The following is a 20,377-nucleotide window of genomic DNA, read 5'->3' as shown; positions in this document are numbered from 1 at the left end:
GTGCTCATCATATCATCGCTCCATCTGAGGCGTGGTGGCTGCGTCCTAAATAGGAAGAAGAGGGAGGACAATGGCAACAATGATGTCTCAATGATTCTGCCTCTCAGATGGAAAACACAGAAAGAGAAATAAATGCTGCCTGTATCATGTCCACTTGTATTTGACTGAATTGAGTCACATGGCCACCACGAATTGCAGGGATTCTGGCAGGAAGCTAGGCATTCCTAATACAAAAACGTCAAGTTTCTCTAAATAAAGGAAGGAGAAAGGAACATTAAGGAAACCAATGGAAGTGCCCATCCCAACGGATGCAAGTGTATAAGTTCCTCCCCCAGGTTAAGAATGTCAGGCTCATGGACAACTAGGACTGCAAGAAAACCTACCGTATTTGAATGAATGTGAGTGAAATGCAATTGTTTCCACACCTTGTTTGTGACACTCATGAATATCGTCTGCAACTTCAGCTGTCTCATAGGATTGAAGAAGGAAACTCTCATCTGTCTTGTAAAGCAGAATATGGTTACTGTTAGTACTCTATTGAGTGTAGAACTCTGGATTTTGGATGAAAATTTCATTTTATTTCATTTTATTTACCTTTGTAACAATATTCCAAAGAAGAATTCTTATGCGGGTGCTAGTGATGCATCTAAGAAGAGGGAAACAACCATGTTTGAAAATGATAAAATGATTTGAAAGAGATGAAACGCCACTGGCCATTGGAAAAGTCAGTTATTTAAAAAAGCTGTACACATCAGTGAAGAGGATTATATTGCTTTGCTTGATGTTGTCTGCTTTACCTCTCTGGGTTCTAATGTCCAACCCAATGGCTGAACTGACAGACAAAATTCATGATGAAAGGATTATTATGAAAGTTAAAAAATGTAATGCCAGTGAGAAATATTCAAGTTGGCTCTTTATAAAGAACTATCAGGACATGTTAAAAAGTTATTTCAGATCTGCTACTGAATTTCCGAAGGGGATGCTATATCTCAGTAAGTCTCAACCCTACGCATTCAGCTTCAACTCATGGGTCAGCAAACTTAGTTTCCTTAATTAAGTACCCAGAGGCACCCTCGCCAGTAAGACTCAGCTTATAGGCACTCAGCTCCCCTTCCATGGGCCAGGAAGCCCAACTTCCCCAGTTAAGTGTCCAAAGGAACACAATTCTGCAAGGCAGCCTCCTATATAGAAAGACTCAACTCTCCTTGCTCAGTGGGTTGGGAAGTTCATTACTCTGTTCCATGCACTGACTGTTGGTTCTGTCACTGCCCTTATGAACTCATAGCTGTCTTCTGGATCCAGTAGGTTCACTTTGCAGAGGTCTTTGGTCCAGAGGACATGCTCCACCCCTGGATCTTGCTGGTAATGAACTCTTCACCTTTTGTTTCTCCGGGAGCTCATTTTACACATTTTCGCTCTAGGAAATCCTTTTCAAGATTACTCATGAATGCTATCAGTATCTCCCTTCACCTGCTTACCAGACCCAGGAAGAGAAAGGTCTTTGGTGGGAGGGAGAGACTTGGCTAGAGGAGCCACATTACATAATTCATTGCCCCTGCAATGATGCTGTAGAGTTACTAGGCTCCCATGATGAAGAATTAACCAATGAAGATCTTATGGAATTAGAGCATCACATGATAACATTTGAGCAAGAAGACAAGACAGAACTGGAAAAAAAGTGTTCGACAAAAAAAATTGGCAGAAATATATTATCTCATTGCAGTTGTAATGGCAAATTTGAGAAGCAAGATCGAAGACAGGGTGCCTTATAAAAGTGTGTCATATATTTACCAAAAGCCTCAGCTAGTACAAGGCGATTTAGTATGAAAAAAAGAAAAATTCTGTACAACCTTCCCTTCATGTCTACTTGAAGAAATCGACTCAAGACGCAAGGATGGAATGGTATCAGAGCTTGCCTTGTGTACAGTGAGTTTCCGGAAGGCTACGCAGAATGAAACGACCAGCAGTGTCTCCAGAGATAGACTGGGCTTGTTGCTCCTGTAAATGGTTACAGTCTCAGAAACCCACAGAGGGTCATTATGAGTCAGCATCGACTTGATGGTAATGATTTTTTTTTTTTGGTATGAAGTCTTGCATGGATCAATGCTCATGGAGGCAGCAGTAGAGATATCAGAAGAAGAGTTGTGTTTGGCATGAGACTTTTTTATAGTATTGAAAAGCAGGGTGTTACTTTGATAACTATGGTGTCCCTGAACCAGGTCATTGCATTTTCCATTGCCTCCTATGAATATCAAAGTTTGAGAAAAAACAAACAAGGCCGAAGTAGAAGAATCAATGCATTTGAATTGTGCTGTCAGGGAAGGAAGAATGATGTAAAAAACTAGGGACGATCCAAAAGACAGACAAATCTATCTTGGAAGAAGTAGGGCCAGAATGCATTTTTGAGGCAAGCATGGCTAGACTTTGTCTTAAAGACTTTGGGCATGTTGTCAGTCTCTGGACAAGGACATCGTTGTTGGTAAAGTAGCGTGCTAGTGGAAAAGAGAAAGGCCCTCAATGAGATGGATTGACCTAGTGGCTGCAACAATGGGTTCAGATATAGGAACAATCGTGAGGATGGCACAGGACTGGGCGGTCACTGTGGGTTGAAGTCAAGTTGATGACACCTAACAACAATAACATGGATGACTGGAAGTCATTTTCAGGGTTCCCACATGGATTAAGTCTCTGGTGAATCCCTTCTGACCATAGTCTGTGCAGGTGGACAGCCTTGCTATCATTCAGTCATACATTGTAAGGTCTAGTATGGCAGATATTGCTAAGTGAGAATGTAATATCCTGTCATTGGATCTCCATCTTGACCCCCTTTAAAGTTGTTACAGTTTTTAAATATTTTCTGTTTTCTCTTTGATTAATGTTTCTCATTATTATTATATTTTCATTTGCTCTGTCTGATTGTGGGTTTTTCTGTATGAATTTATGTGTGTGAGGTGTATATGAGGATAGGTAGATCTATAAAGATGGTAACTAGACAGGGGCATGGCAGGGGAGGATGGGGAGAAATGAGATGCTAGCAATGAGTGTGAGAAGAATGTATTCTGAAATTGATTGTGGTGATGATTGTGCATGATATGACAAATTATGGAAATTACTTAATTTTAACCTACGTCCCAAAGACACAACTCTCTTTATATTATTTCTATTAGGTGACTCCCAATTTTCCTTAAATATAGTTATTAGACAGAATTGTGTTCTGAAAGATACCAGGTTAGTAGCAGATTTTTTTAAATTAAAGCCCCATCATTGGCCATTGGTCCTCATCATTCATCTCATCCCGTATGAGGAAGAGTGTGGTAGATTGATCTACCAATTCTCTCTCTCAAAGACCCTGTATGAATTTAACTCACCTAAGTGACAACAATAGATTAATTTCCAGCTCCTAAAGGCAAACTTCATTGTCATTCTAGGTGCTATGGATTCATATATCAGCAAATCCAAAATTGCCTTCCTAATTGTTGGTGTCTATTGTTGTGTCCACTATGAGTGTCTTACAACCTATGTGACTCATCCACCCTCACCGCCTGTATGTATGTTGTACAATACTCTGTTATTATCCATCAGGGTTTGGCTCAGTACTTTTCAGAAGTAGAACATTAAGCCTTCCTAGTTTATCTTAGTCTGGGAGCTCTGCTGAAACCTGTCCTCGCTAAGTGACCTACGGGTATTTGAAATACCTGTGGCATAGCTTTGAGCATCATAAAACAAACAAACTCACTGCCATCGTGTCAATTCTGACTCATCGTGCCCCACGGTGGGTTTCTGAAACTGTAGCTGTTTACAGGAGTACAAAGTCCAGTCTTTCTCCCGCGGAACTACTGTGCTTTCAACCGGCGACCGTGTGCGGATTGCAACCTGGCGCATAACCATATGCCACCAGGGCTCCACCAGCATAGCAACACGCAAATTACCACTGCACAAAACACTGAGAGATGAGCGTTGAAAGTGAGTCTCGGTTTGGAATTACAAAGCAATATCCGTCTGGGCATTGGAATAGAATAAAAGAGGAGGAACGTAAACCGGCTTCCCATTGTAGTCAGGATCTTAGGATTTTGTTGAATGATCGCTGGTTGCTGTATACATAAACCTGCAAAAGCCATATTCACAGATTGAGAAGTAAAATCGAGCTCTGCTTATTATGACTCTTATTGATTGTAAAAAGGAAATATTGAGATCTGAGGTGTAATTATAAATTTCAAAATCAAGCCCTGTGACCATGTTTATGGAAAATAAAAGAGCATGTCATATAGATTGTCAGATATCTCTTGTTGCAAAATCATCCAACAACAAAATCTCAATGGCACACAAAAATGGGCATTGATAGCTTAGGGTGATTTGCTAGACCGCTCCACTGAACTTGGCAGTCCTCATGCATACATCCAAGATTGGCCAGGATGTTGGCTCATTTCAGAGAGTCTGGCTGATGAAATGGCGGCAATTTGGCCAGCTCCTCATGTCTCTCTCTCTCATCCACCAGTAAGCTGGGCAGGGCATGCCCTCATGGTAATGGCAGGAGCTCAAGAAAGAGCAAGTCCAATTATTTCAATGCTTTTCAATTCTCTTTAGGCATAATGTTTGCTAAGCTTAGTGACAAAAGAACGGCACCTGGCTGAGGTCAGAGTTAGAACAAAGGGGTCCTAGGGGACATGAAAAAGGATATGAATTTAGGAAGAAGTGAAAAATCAGGGCCAGTTTTGAAATTTACTTCAAAATAGGAATTTAAATTATGTTGTCCAAGAGAAAAAGGAATGTAACTAAATAAATCATGGAACACTTGTATTAAATATAATATAAAAATGTAAAATATTATATCTCAGCATAGTCTCCATCTAGGTCTAGATACTTCTAAAAGAGTGATTCCATCTCTCTAATTCATCCATGGAGAACTCTCCATTATGGAATTTAAACGACATCAAACTACAGTTTTGACCCAAATTGTGGTCCTTTTCAGTGCCCTCTGAGTTTGGGAAGTGAAAGGAAGTCAGAAGGGGCAGGAACAGGGCTCTCAGGGGGATGGTGAAGATTCCTCAATGCTGTCCTCAAACAGCAAGCCCAGTGACCCTTGAACAATGAACAGGTGAATTGCAGTGATTAAAAAATAAATGATTTGGCCTGATTTTCGGATCTCGTCTCGTCAATGCAGTTTTCTATCTTCTAAGTTGTTTTTTTTTCCTAATAAGCCTTGAGATCATTCGGTGTCCTTTGAGAATATCAATCAAGACTGCAACCTTGGGATCTGCGAAAGACAGTCTCCAGCACTTCTGAGCTGACCTCTGTGCCTTCAGCAGATCCTTTTGGGTAGCTGCCCTGTTTCCCCGAAAGTAAGACACCCCCCAAAATAAGACCTACTCAAAGTTTTGCCTCTCGCTGAAATATAAGGCATTCCCCGAAAATAAGACCTCTCCCAAAATAAGCCCCCCCCGAACCTACCATAACTCTGGACTCGACCGTAGCAGCAGACTCCACCATGCAGCTCACTGTTGGCCGCGGCGCAGCCGGAGCAGACAGGAAGTGCGAGGTCTCTTTTAATTAAATAATAAACAATAAATGTGTACTGTATTCTTCTTCATGGAAAAATAAGACATCCCCTGAAAATAAGACCTAGCACATCTTTGGGAGGAAAAATTAATATAAGACACTGTCTTCTTTTCGGGGAAACAGGGTAGCTAGTCTTTTTTCTTGGATCTTCTCTTTGAAGGCACCCCAACTAATCTAAGACAAGTGTATTACCGAGATAACTTGTCTACAAACATTCACTGATTACAGGGACATGTCTCAAGATGTTTTGTTTGACACAAATTTATCCTTGGATGATCTAGAAACCTAAGAGCATTACTTTTCAATTTACCTTCATCTATCATAGAAAATATTCTCACAAAAAATCAATAAACCCTCAGCAGCGTAACAAAACATTGTTTTAATTTAAAAAGTGCTAATCTTACCTTTCTTTGAAGTTGGAATCGTGTAACTACTTTAAGTTCTTAATTTTTAATTCACAAGAAACTCCAAGTAGAATATAGTGATTTGTGAAAAACTACCTTGTGAGATGATTAGTTTCTTCTTTTTGTGTGTGATTGTGAGCATTCTGTTTACATAGTGACATCCCTGGGTGATAGAAATGGTGAGCCACATGACTGCTAACCAAAAGAATGGTGGTTCAATTCCACCATGATATGTTAGTCTTGAGGACACTTTGGAACACAATTGTATTCTCCTCTTACATATATGGGGTTGTCGTTAGTTGGAATCAGAACAGGGACCACTGCTCTGTTATTTTATATCATATCAGCACGACCTATGTAAATTGACATCCAAGTCAAGTTAAAACATTTAGTAAATCAGATGGATTCTATATTTGAAGTTGATAATGTAGGATAAAAGGGTTGTAAGATATAATGCCATGCAACGTTATACCTTGATTATTTTTTGGCATTTGATTTCTAGTAGAACAGCTGTCATTGAGAGATTTTTAGAATTCAATTGATATGACAGTAATGGAATCAAATTAGTTCTACTTCTTTAATTCACTTTACATTTGCTAGCGATCCATTTGATCCATATCTCAACTGACCAGTCATTTTTCTTACAGTGAAATATTGACCTGCACATTTCAAATTTTCATATGGTTGGAGGAGGATTAAACTTTTAGATCTCAGAATCTGCAAAACTCTTTAGTAATACTGAGCTGTTTTACACAAGGAAATGTGGACATTCTAAGGTCAGGTGATTTATCTTCCCTCCTACAACTAATCAAGAGCAGAGCCAGGAGGAGGGCAGGATTACAGGATATTTTAAGCGTGACGAGCCTTATTAAACGAGAGTTAATATATGTCTGAAACTTAGACTGAAGCAACACGATTAGATCACCACCTCATACGGGTGGAAATGTGGGTACAAGACCCATTAAACACAGTATAATCCTAAATGCACCCCAATTACTGAAACACCTGTGGCGCACACCTTACCCTGTTTTCACTAACAATTTATGGCCCTTACCTATGATTATGTAATCACCGAGTGTGGTATATTACGGCATGTCACAAAAATGATTTCTTAATTAGAGTGATTCTAGGGCATTCCTTTGTTGATTTGTGGATATTATTTTTCCTTCTTAGAATCTGTGCAAGGTTCAGTAGCCGGTTATTATAAGAAATGTGTTCCAGTTGAAGGTAGAACAGCTCTGGAAAAGTCGTCTACCTAAATTATCAATGGATGGAAACATTCTTGCGCTTCAATGGGAATTGCCCTCCTCCTTTCTTTAGTTCAAGAACACACTGTAGGCACGTGCTGACCAACAGGTGGAAATCAATTTCTCATTCCATAAAGCTTTCGGCCTCCAGGAGCCTGGTGCATGTGTTTATCCAGTTAGATGGGTCAAGTCCTTGATGGTTTCTGAAGGGTAAAATGGAGCAAGGGGGAAATATATAAATTAAAGAGGATGGTGACATCTCAGAGGTGAGAAGAAATAACTCTTACAAGTCAATCTTCTGGTCAAGGGAGAAAAATTACCACTTTATTTTTTCATTTTAATGGTGATTTTCAGATTTTCAGGTATCTGTCATCTTGTTTATATTTAATATAAAAGAGGCATATTTATTTTAACAAACAAAAACATTACCATCAAATGCAGTCCAACTCATGATAGCCCATATGGGTTAAAATGATCCATAGGGTTTTCAATGGCTGATATCTTAGAAGTACCTCATTCTTCTGGTTAGCTGAGTGCATAGTCCATTTGCACAATCCATGGACTTCAGTATATTTACAGATGTTCATGAGTCATGTGATAAACAGTGATAAGAGCAAATGGTCTATGCTAAGTCAATTTTTCTTCTTTAGCAGGCTACAGGATAAAACTGATTGATGGAATTTGGGGGGCGAGGTTTGTTGCTGCTGTGTTATTATCCCTAAAGAGAGAAACAATACCTAAAAATACTTATTAATATAATTTATTATAGTTGGAAAACCCCTAAATCAATGCAAGGGAGTCATGAAATATAAATGGGATTATACACATATATTTTATTTCACAAACATATTATAAATTATTATTTTTAAAATAATTTTACAAATTTGTATTTATTACATGTTTAATAAATTATTTTTCTTAATTTTCTATAATCAAAATTCCTGCTGTCAAATAAACTCTGCCTCATTATGACCATATATGACGGAATGAAACTTCCTAAGGTTTTTTTTTTGCTGTAATCTGTATGAAAGCTGATTGCCAGGCCTTTTCATTGTGGGTACACTGGCTAGTTTCAAACTGCCACCTACTTGACTAATTACAAAATGCTTGATTTTTGTACTATCATAGCTTCTATAACCTCTACAGAGGGAAAGAAATAATAAAATATTGAATTCAAAAGGGTACGTTAAGAAAGAGACCACTGATAAACAACGGAACTTGATGCATAAAGATTTCAAATAGAGAAATTTGAAGCACTGAGCATTATATACTTTGCATTAATTTATTATAAGAATGCAAAGTTGTAATTTTTAAAAGCACAATTAGGACTAACTGAATATGAAACCTCATTTTGACCGTAAATGAGAGATAGAAACATTACAATTGAATAGATTGAGTAAAGAACAGAGAGAACACAGCCCAAGAGAGAACTGGTGAACTTTAAATAGATCATGACTGTAGAGTGTAGGGCCTCAAAATGTCTCTGAGATGGGAGAATGAAAGGGAGACTGAAGGAGAGAGGATATCACAAAAGACTAGAGCTAAGACGTTTCCAGTCGTGATGAAAGGCCTCAGATTCAGGCCTAACAAGAAAACTAATCAGGACTCGTCTCTATTCAATTTGCATAATTAATACTCAGGGAAATCAGTAATCTATAATAGAACACAAAATTTGATTGTCTTTTTAGTACTAACAATGTGAAATTATAAATGATCTTTCAAGTGCTAAGAGGAAAAAAACGTGTCAAATTTGGAGACTTAAAAATTAGGCTGAAACCCTCAGCTTCTTTAAGGGGGACTAATGAGCCTTTCTACTCCCATAATGAGTTATAGTCTCCGAAATGCCCGGGGGCAGTTCTACCCTGTCAGGTGGGGTTGCTATGTGTCATCATCCACATTGTTATATAAACAAATGCTGAGTGTTGTGCTCACAAATGGACTCATATATATATATATATATATCACCTCTGAGGAATAATTAAACTTAAACAAAACAAAATTAAATTTTAAAAAATGAAATACTGAATTTTCATTTTCAAAAAATGATGAAGTCTCAAAGTCAGAACAAAGGTAGCTCAAAAAGCCGGTGGTTATGGTTGTGTAATGAGAATCCGTTAAATACTATAAGTTCCCACGATGGTTTAATATATTTAATCATTTTAGACTCTAAGCATTTTCCGTTTTTGATGGGAGTGAGAAGAAATTGTCCATGTGCTTCACACTCGCTTCAGCACCATAGACTCTTTTAATCCCATGAATCTAGCCAAACATAGTTACCCACAGGTTTCCGTTAAAATTTGCAGGTAACTGCACTTGTGTTTGTGTTTGTTTAACTAGTGGACAAACACTCAAAGACCGGTGCAGGACTAAACCCGCTTTTGCAGCCCAAAACTCATTGTGCAGTATGTTTTGATACAGATAAGAAGGGACATGTCATTAAACCAGTCACCAGAGCACAGTATGGCTTGTCAGTGTCTGACAGTTGTGGACACTGTTCCCAGGACTTGCTTTTGAGGTGCTTCGGATGAAACACAAACCAGATATTTTATCTTGAACCTGATGCCTGGACTTTCAGGTATTGCTGTAATCTGCACATTTCTTAGGGACTGCAAGGGATTTCAACTCAATGTTCAGGATATCTGAAATTGAGAGGAAGGCAGAATGAATGAGTTCCAAAGATGGCCCTAAAGGGAATAACAGAAATTTCAGGCATGAAATGTTTGGCATTCGTCCATAATGGAGGTTAAAGTGGTGTAACCAGAAGAATGGGCAGATCTGAGATTAATGCGTCCTGGACAAGGGTGGCTCGTTAAAAAAGGCGATCTTGAAGATGAGTTTTATGAGATTTTGAGGAACCAAATAGCAACCGATGTATGACAAAGACAGGTAAAACTGAAATAGAATTTATTAATATTAAATACAATTTAAAAAATAAAAATGTTTGCAATGTAAAAACAATTTGCAGGTAAAAGGCAGGGTGTCCTTTAGAACATACTTACTTATATTAGAAAAATAAAGCAGTAAATCTTCTGAGGTGATTAGATTTATTTATTTTTTAAAGAGCAGGGTATTTAGAAAGCAGTTGCTCTCTTTCACATTTTAATGGGCACAGAATTTCTACGGGACAAGAGATAATAACAGCAGAGTTCCAATACTTTTGAAAAGTGTGTTTTATGCCCATTGGACTTTTTAAAAGCACTTGCTTTTGGATGGCGTTTTTACTGACCTTGGGAAGAGGCAGTGCCCAGAGTAGAGTCTACAACGTCCTCCAGTTGACTACACTGAGCATCAAGGTGCTTTATCGTTGAACAGTGTCTGAACACATGGCCTGCTAGCGTAATTTTAGGTTTCATGTGATATTTGGAATGATTAGGTAAGTTAATTTGGGGTCTGAGGATTCTCAAAATTATTTTCCATATAAATTAATGGCAATTGCTTCTCTACTTTATCCCATTTCTATCTATGAAGGATTTCAGAGGACACTATAATTTTGAATAATGAAGGAGATATATACTATTAACAACTACATTTGCATGTGCATTGTTTATTTCTCTCTCTTTTTAAGTATCCCTTTTGACTAGTCTCCTAATAAAGGTATTTGAGGAAAGGTTCAAGAGTATTTTAGACACAAATATATTTCCTGTTCTCACTGAGCTTTTTACTTTTGAAGAATAACTACTAAATTATCACATTTGGAGGAGAAGTTTTGTTTTTGTTCTCTTGTTGTGTTTTGTCACTATTGCTGTCGCGGCTTGGTTACCTTGCTTCCTACATTTTGCCTTTTACTTGACTGTGAAGTACTTCTCTTTAACTGTATTCCGGTGGCTCCATTCCATATTAAATACTAAAAGTAAGGAATTCTGAAAGCACAACATTCAGGCAGGTTTTATATGAGCTGGTAGGGGGAGATCACATCATCATATCATGTGACCTGTGGGAAGCTCGTTTTTATACAAAAGAGCATGAGAATTAAAAAGGGAAATACTGCTTCTGGAAAGCATCTTTGATCATGGCATTGTGGTGTAACATTGGGCCACTAACTGCAAGGTCAGTGGTTCAAACCCACCAGCTGTTCCATAGGAGAGACATGAGGCGGTCTTTTTTCCATGAAAATCTTTACAGTCAGAAACCCAAATGAGCAATCCTACTCTGCCCTGTAGGATTGCTATATGAGTCTTTTGGGTTTTTTTTTCTTTTTAGCTATAGAACCGCACCTAATAAGATATTGGAAAGGAAGTACCTCACTGTCATTAAGTGCCAATTAGTCTCACGTTTAACTGTCAAAGCATTGGGAGGAGATACCCCCCCAAATTTTTTTTAAAAGATTGTAGCATAGGTCAGAACACAGTGACAAGGGGCTTTGGGGTTATATTTAACAAGATTCACCATATTTAAATGGTTAAAGAGCATATCTTCAGGGAAAACATCCATGGTGAATTTGGTTCCCCTTTGGTTAGTGCTGCTTATACTGCTCTATAATATTGGCTACGTTTCATAATGTGACAACATTCTCTTTAACTGTATTCTGGTGGCTCCATTCCATATTAAATACTAAATGGAAGGAATTCTGAGAGCACAACATTCATGCAGATTTCATATGAGCTGGTAGGGGGAGATCACATCATCATATCATGTGACCGGTGGGAAGCTCCAGTTTTTATACAAAAGAGCATGAGAATTAAAAAGGGAAATAATGCTTCTGGAAGGCATCTTTGATCTGGTGGACTTCTTAAAACAATCTAAAGATCTCCTGGCGTCTGAGGTCATACTTTCATGGTGTTGTAATTTGCATAGAAAATCTCTATCCCTTAATTGTACCCCTCCCCCTCAAAAATCTTAATGATCTCAGAATTTCCCACCAAAACTTCAGTTGATTTCAATATATAAACACCATAAATAAAAAATATTTAAGGAATATTACACTTTAATTTTGACATTAGAGTTTGCACTATAAAGACATTAACAAGTATTTTCATTGAATCAACAATACACCCTTGAAAAGAACCCTGTAGTGAAAAATAGAACACACACACATTCTCTCTTTCTGATAATCAAAATGTATTTCATCTCCTACATTCTTTTAAAATTTAATTTAGCAGTAACATTCTTTACCTGCCCTGGATGAAGACTGCAGCACATAAATGGCTTTTGTCCTTTTTTAAGTCAAGGTTGGTTTTATGGAATCATTAAACAATAAACATGGAAAGTAAGCATGCCTGGTACCAACCTGGTTTCTATAAAATTGTATGAGACCTTCCGCAGGTAAGGGTTGGCTGTGGGAAAGGCTGTGTGGAGTCCTACTATGTCTCTGCCTTTGTCTTGTCCCTCTTCAGCAAGAGGTGACCTTTCTCCTTACAGCGGAAAGGATGAAGATGGGAAGGCATAGGAAAAATGCAGGAGATCTAAAGACTTCTGCTCTCTGGGCCTGAGATAATTAAAGCTAGCATTTCTTCATGGTCCTAACTAGAGGATTAGTAATTTCTCCCCTGGGCATTTTGTGGGTTCTTGAGGGTGTTGATTAAGTCTTTCTTTCTTGTAACAAGCAACCATTGACTATGAAGTCAACTCCAACTGTGACAGCATGTATGCCATCGTAGCACGGTGCGCCATGGGGTAGTAAGTGGCTGAGTTTTTTCAAGAATGGATCACCAATTCTACCGTTGGAGGCAGCTCTGGCTGGACAAATATCTAAAACTATTTTTAGCAGCCAATTTTATTACTCATTTCATTTGCATAACCCAAGAATTCCATTTTCCAGTATTGCTTTTGCAAATCTCTAATAGCCCAACTGAGTTTTGACATGGGAATCTAAGAATCAGAGCAGATTTGGGAAACGTTAATTGTTTCTTCATGAAGTCTCCCAGAATAGATTTACCTCCCAATCACATTGGCTTATGACTTCTCTCCTATTAGCACTTTTATCAAAACAGAGGTGAAAGAATGTCTCAATATCCTGTTCAAAGATTTTCAACTTTTCTTAGGAACACCTTCATCATATATCATTGATCTTTGAAGAATAGTGTCAGAATTTTTGTTTTGCTTTCGTTAGATGCATTTCTAACACGATTATATTTCAAATCGAATTTCTTTTCTAGGACTGGGGGTTTAAAAAAATTCTCGCTTGGATATTGCTAGGATAAGTCAAAAAGTTATCGCAATAGAGTGACGTTTTCCATGCCTTTGTCGTTTTCTAATACACTTGCTATTTATTTTTCAGTTTATATTAAAACACCTTTGACCTATGCTATTTATTACACCTCAGTTTGTCAAAATGTGGTCAGGTACTGGGAGCTATGCGACTGGTATTTCATAGTGGCATTCATAATGGTGTGTGGCTTTCAAAAATGCTTCAAGATGAAGATGGTCTGAGGATCTATTACAAAAAAATTAACCAAGGAAAACCTGTTGTGACATGAGTTTTATGTAGTATTTTGCCTTGGTAATTTGGAATGGCCTGAGAAAACTTTCCCCTAGGTCTTTGCCCCAGTTGTTTTTACTACAAAGGTAGGTTACTTTTATATAGTTTCACTGACATTTCCTGGATAAACTGTAAAAAATATGGTGGTTTGATACTTTTGCTTTGGCCCCAGGCTCAGTCTGGTCTATAACTGTCTGACTGTACACAATTTACAAGGGTTGGTCTATACGTGTTCACACACATATATATTCAGCCAGCCCCACTGGAGTTTTAGAACAAGGACCAAAGAGAGGGGAAAAATGCTAGAGGAGAGAAGAAGGAAAGAGAGAGGGAGAGAGAGGGGGGGGGAGAGAGAAGATATGTATAGAGAAAGAGCTGTGTCACAGAACTATAACAAGGAAGACTGTGACATGTCTAGAAGCGACCCTGTGGCAAAGCAAGTGGTGACAGGCTTTGAAGTGGTCCCCTTGGCAGAGTCTATATTACCCTCTCAGAAGGGAGGCAGTTAAGAGAACTGAATAAAACTCTCCTATTGGCTGTCAGGTGGGTGAGCTTGCAGTAGAGAAGCAGATATCAAGGATATCAGCAGCGGAGATGCCTAGCTGAGGATGAGAAGAGGACTTCCCTGAGCAGCCTGAGAGGGCGCTTATGGGGCTGAGGGACACGCCTGCTTGCTAAACTGTTTCCCCAAATGTAAGACATCCCCCAAAATAAGACCTACTTACAGTTTTGCCTCTCGTTGAAACATAAGGCATTCCCCGAAAACAAAGTTTTGGATGTTGTGATGATGTTCCGGAAGATGATGCGATGACTGTCATTGAATAAATGCGTAAATGTACTATAGATTGTTGTACATGGAAATCATGGTGGTAACAAGAAATTCTTGATGCTGTAGGATTCACAATTTGTCAGGTTATGCTGATTTGTGATGACAACAACTACCGTACCGTAGACAGGTAATAAATTTCCTTTTTTGTTTCAACAATAAATGTGCACCATATTCTTCTTGGTGGAAAAATAAGACATCCCTTGAAAATAAGACCTAGCACATTTTTGGGAGCAGTATTTAATATAAGACACTGTCTTATTTTCGGGGAAACAGGGTAATAAGACCATTGTTGCTGAGAGAATTGTCTTTCCTTGAAGAACAGATGCCTTCTCCTCTTGGGAGCCCATTTATCCTGATTCTGAAGTATGCCCTGTTGTTTCCTAAATAAGCCACTTAAAGGTAAATATGGTCTGTGAGTTCAGTGCCATTGTCAAAAGGAATGGTCAAATCCAGGAGAGAAGTAGATGGTGCCATGAGAGGGACTGCTGCTGGAGGAGAGAAAGTTGAGAGGGCAGAGGGAGGTCTTCCATCTTCTACGAATTAACTTTGTGCTGATCTTGATTCTCTTTAACCCCCTGAAATTAGACCTATTCTGAAAATAAACACACCCCCTATGGTTTTCAGAACAGTGTCCGACATGTTGGCTTTCCATTGGCTACCTCACAGAGAGGGATCAGTTGGTGGAGAATAACATCACGATGCTAAAGTTGATAAACAGCAAAGGGGAGGAAGCTATCAATGGGGTGAAAAGGCACAATGACCAAAACAGAGGGTTGGAAAATACCAATGATGAAGAAGCTGGGGCAGGAATGGGAAGAAGTTTGTTCCAATTTTCATGGGGGCCCCCAGAGTCTGAGCCAACACCATTGTAACTACAGCCACAAACTTTTTTGTGGCTACTACCGTTAAAAATAGCATTAAGTAAGCAAAAAGCATGAAGGCCGTAGATTTGCGTTCAGGATTTGGTAGTTCCTTCAGCTGACAACAAAACCTCTGGCCCAGAAGTCTTTCCGTGCCTTGGTTTCCTCAGCTGTAAATGAGGACATGACAGCGATTTACTCCAGTTGGTGTAGGCACACCAAATAAACCACTCCCAGAATGCTAAAATGTAATTTGGTGGGTTTTTCTTTGATAGCAACATATGAAGTGTATCCAGACTTCCCTTAGGGATAATTATTACTCTAAACACCAACTATTGACAAATTCCAAAACTTTTGACTATTAAAAAGTGTGTTAATTAAAAGATAAATCCTCTCTCCGATTCTGCAACTCTTCCAAAGTGAACCAAGTTTCATATCAGCCCACCCCACCTTCTTGTCTCCAGGCACGGTCCTCTATTCCATCTCAAGTATGGGTTCTTTCTCTCTCAGCAATGAAGTAGATGATTCATCATTATGTGAAATAATGTCTAGGCAGTTGTATTCATTCATACAAATTTTTAAAAAAATCATTTTATTAGGGGCTCACACAACTCCTTTCACAATCCATCCATACATCAATTGTGTAAAGCACATTTGTACATTCGTTGCCCTCATCATTCTCAAAACATTTGCTCTCCACCGAAGCCCCTGGCATCAGGTCCTCATTTTTTCCCTCCATCCCCATTCCCCTCTCCCTCATGAACCCTTAATAATATATAAATTATTATTTTGTCATATCTTGCTCTGCCCCACATTTCCCTTTACCCACTTTCCTGCTTTCAATGTTGCTAACATCATACGATAACAATTACTGATAGGGAGAAGTTTTTATATTGTTTATTTGCTTGATATTGGTGAAAAGAAAGTGGTGCATCCATTATTTATCTCTTTGGCAAATAATTCTAAGAAAGGAGAGGTTGAAACATTCCTTAATAAACCACTATCAATAGGCATTTTAAGAGGGATCAACCTTCACTTACGTTTAGAGAATTCACATTTACACTTTTAAAAATATCTCAAACTTATTTCCTCAATGTTACTAAAATATTGCATGTAGCAGAAAGTTCACAACAGCAAGCTACAAATGAAGATCTTCAGAGAATGACCGCTACAATTTTACATGACTGCATCCAACTGGAATCCTCCTGCTGCCACCACAGCATTGGACTACTCAGTGCACATCTGGCAGTAAGAATGGCCTGTCTGTAAGACAGACTAAGGCATTCCGCTTCCAGGAAGACTTGCCATCTTTGAGCAGTTCTACTCTGGCCTGCACACTTACTATTATTTGGAATTTACTTGATGGCAGTCGGGTTGAGTGAATCAAAGTGAAGGTGCAATTTTGATTTTAAAAAATCCACTAATTTGTGAATTGTTTTCAGGATGTTTCACCAGAGACCAGATATTTTCATTTGATATGGAGAAATAGCCACAAAAGTATCCTATTGTTTTTGCACTAAGAATGATTGCTAAACGGGCAATAAAACAAAACCAGGTGCCGAGTAATAGATATCAACTAGTGTGAGTCAGAGTAGAATAGTGCTATATAGTTTCAATGGGTGATGTTTAGCTAATGGATCACCAAGCTTTTCTTCCAAGGTGCCTCTGATGAACTCCAATTTCCAGCTGTCAAATGTGTTGACATCTTGTGACCTTCAGTAGAGTCAACGATTTATTTAAAGTATTTGGGCAGAACTAATATGTACAACCACCAAATGAATATATTTCAATGGCATTTCTGTCTTTTGAAAAGCAATGTTATCATTTAGATGTTACATATCCATTTCAAAGGAGTCTGAGGAACACAATGGGCTCCTTGGGGACCCAGATCATCAAAGTTTGGCAGTCATCAACCACTCTGGGGAAGAAAGACTGGCAGTCTGTTTCTGTTAGGGTTGCAGCATTGCAAACCCTGTGAGCCAGTTCTACTCCATGTTATAGGATCACTATGAGTCATAACCCACTTAATAGCAGCCCTTCGTATGTCCATGTAGAGAGAAGAATAGACATAATTTTCTCGTATGTGTTCATTGCTCTCAGTTTCAAGGACACAACATCACGTATAAAAAAAATAATAAGAGGCATTAAAATGAGGCAATCCTGTCTGCTACAATTGCTTTTCACTTCTCTATTCTTGCCAGAAATTTCAAATCGCAGGGACCCCCAATTCAGACAAGCAATCATTGCCCTCTGTTCAGGATGCCAGTGTTAAGAGATAACAGTTCTCAAGGAATGCCAGGTACTAAGTGATCGATTTAGATAAAATGATAAGGCTTTTAAGTGGTGTTAATCCAAACGTAGATAATCCAACTCTCTACTTTTCCTACCTCTCCAGTTTATTCCAACACCCCTCAGTGTTTGCCAATGCTCCTCTCATTTCTAAGGTCAAACTCCTATGCTTTTTTTAAAACCCATTTTTAAAAATGCATTCCTGGCTCTGAAGCTTTGTGGTCCTTTCAAAAACATACTTCAGAAATATATTTTCTTTCATTGACTCCTCTGAGTAATGTATTTTCAGGGCCATGATATCATGCATAAATATAGCATGTAGCACAAACTCTAAATTGCCTTAATAATGGAAATTCCAGTAAAACGTCACTCTTTGTACATTGCCATTATAATATAGTAAGGGTTATAGAGTGACATCAGCAAAGGTACAGGTTTCTTGGGCTTATAATTAGTGAGCAATTTTATTCTGACATATGACAATGCTTGGTTTGTTTTTAACATGAAAATTGTGTCTTAAATGGTAGTCTCTTGTCTTTTATAAATGTGACGTAATTTAATATGCAAGGGATGCCAGCAAGTTTCCCATTAGTTAGGTGGTGCATTCCAAATCAATAAGCTACTCAGATTTGGTGAAATGAACAATATTAAATGATACTTTAGAAAGTTTGCTTTAAATGATAACATATAAAATTAATTTTAGATATTAATAAAATGAATGAAATAATATATAGATATTTTATGCTCACAATTTGTTGATAGACACTTTACTACATAGAGTTTTGCTATCTGCTGTAGGAGGGATGTGATATAATTTTTAAAACCCAATTTTGTCACTCCAGGTAAAACCAGGGAAAGTTTTAACCTCTTTGAACATGGTTTTTATTACCTGCATTGTTAGAAGTATCATATTCCAAATGTTTTGAGAATGATGAGGGCAACGAATGTACAAATGTGCTTTACACAATTGATGTATAATGTATTATCTGTATTTAATAGCCCAGTACCAATTCATAAGGTTCAATAAACATTAGACATTTTTTATTGGGATTATCTTTATTTTTGGCAATAAAATAGCTGAGTACCCAGTATAGCTTAACCTATAGAAGAATTAACAAGAAGAAATTATAGACAATTAACGATAATATTAAAATGTCAAAAGAGAGAGAGAGAAATCACAATATAATTTTTCTGTACTCATGAATTTCCAGAGAATAAGGTTACTCAGACAGGAGGTTAAACTATTTACATCATTTAATTCCCTGACAGAAATGAACTACTTGTTTAGCTGAAGACATCAGGTTAATACAGGATATAATATTCTCCTTTAAAATGAAAGGAAGAACTGAAGATGGTTCAATGAGAGAATAGGATATCTTGACTTGTTATTATAAGCAAGGCATTTCTTTAGAAGCACAGGACCTATTTGTGTGTTCTATACTTTATAGTTGTCATCTAATATACACCCACCACTGGTCTGTCTGCTTTTCATACTGCAGTGACTTGTATGGTGCTGTGATGCTGGAAGCTATGTCAACAGTATTTCCAATGACATTGGGGACACTCAAAGTGACCAGGCAGGTATCACACTTCCCGACTAAGAACGAGCAATTAAGAAGCACTCAACTCCTCACTTTAGAGGAAGGAGCCTTTCAAAACCTTATATCTAGCTTCACACATTGTCAGATATTGAAAGCCTAATGAATGAAAGCAGAACATTGTTTGACATAGTACTGGAGGAGGGGCACCTTAGGTCCTTACTCCCTGCCATGAGTCATTTCTGACTCCTAACCACCCCTGATGCTTTCTAAGACTGTAGGGGAGACGAAAGTGCATTCTATCTCCCGAGGAAGTGCTGAGTGTCAGAGCCAGCCAACAAGTCGAACAGTCCTGAAAGGGGGAGTGAGGATTAAGGGAAAAAAGAGAGACAGAAAGTATTGGGAGGGCAACAGTCAGATGGACTGAAGCACCTGAGTTTATTCTACACACTCCTCATATCCATGCAGAAACAACCCGGGGTTAATTATCTCATTGTTAAGCAAGCATATTTGATACACATAGCAACTCGATCTTCTGCCAAGCCAGACATCCTTGAGAAAATTAAACCACCTGTTTTTCCCAGACCTTGCATACTTTCTTGTCCTTCACAGTCTGTTCAATACATAAAATCACAGAAGAAATCAGCAAACACTGACACATAGGTCCTGAGACTTCTCAGCCGTTTCAAGGCTGAGTCTTAATGGCCTTCAATAGCTGAGGTGCCTACCAATGGGATCACAATCCAACAGGTAACCACTATGCCACCAGGGCTCATGCACTTTAATGTGACTGAGGAAGAGCTGATTTCTCAGAGCAGAGTCAACCATGATGACTTGATTTGAATAAGGTTCCAAGTTGGTGGAATAGCAATTGAAATGTTGCAACAAGTTGATGGAGCACTGGAAACACTCACTTGTGCGTGCCAGAAAATTTGGAAGATAGCTCCTTAGCAAGGGGACAGGGAGGAATCCATATTTGTACTCATTCCAAAGAAGGGTGATCCAACAGAATGCTCAAACTTTAGGAAAATATCACTGATATCTATACCAGTACATTTTTTTCCCCAACAATGGTCCAAGTAGAGGGTCAGGTCTGATTCAGAAGACATGGAACAAGGAATATAATTGCTGATGTCACATGTATCTTGGCTCAAAGCAGATAATATCAGAAAGATACTCCTTTGCGTTTTATTGAATATACCAAGGAATTAGACTCTGTGGATCAGAACAAACTATGGA

At 38.4% G+C, this 20,377-nt stretch overlaps 1 non-coding gene across 1 annotated transcript; it reads left to right on the top strand.

Moving 5' to 3' along the window:
• Positions 1-9,515: 9,515 nt before the first annotated feature.
• Positions 9,516-9,640, top strand: LOC142454128 (small nucleolar RNA SNORA40). The gene has a single exon (XR_012785649.1). It is a non-coding gene; the product is annotated as a small nucleolar RNA SNORA40 (small nucleolar RNA).
• The last annotated feature ends 10,737 nt before the right edge of the window (positions 9,641-20,377 follow it).

The sequence above is a fragment of the Tenrec ecaudatus genome, chromosome 7, assembly GCF_050624435.1.
Source record: "Tenrec ecaudatus isolate mTenEca1 chromosome 7, mTenEca1.hap1, whole genome shotgun sequence".
NCBI classification, from domain to species: Eukaryota; Metazoa; Chordata; class Mammalia; order Afrosoricida; family Tenrecidae; genus Tenrec; species Tenrec ecaudatus.
This window is presented reverse-complemented; position numbering and strand designations above follow the sequence as displayed.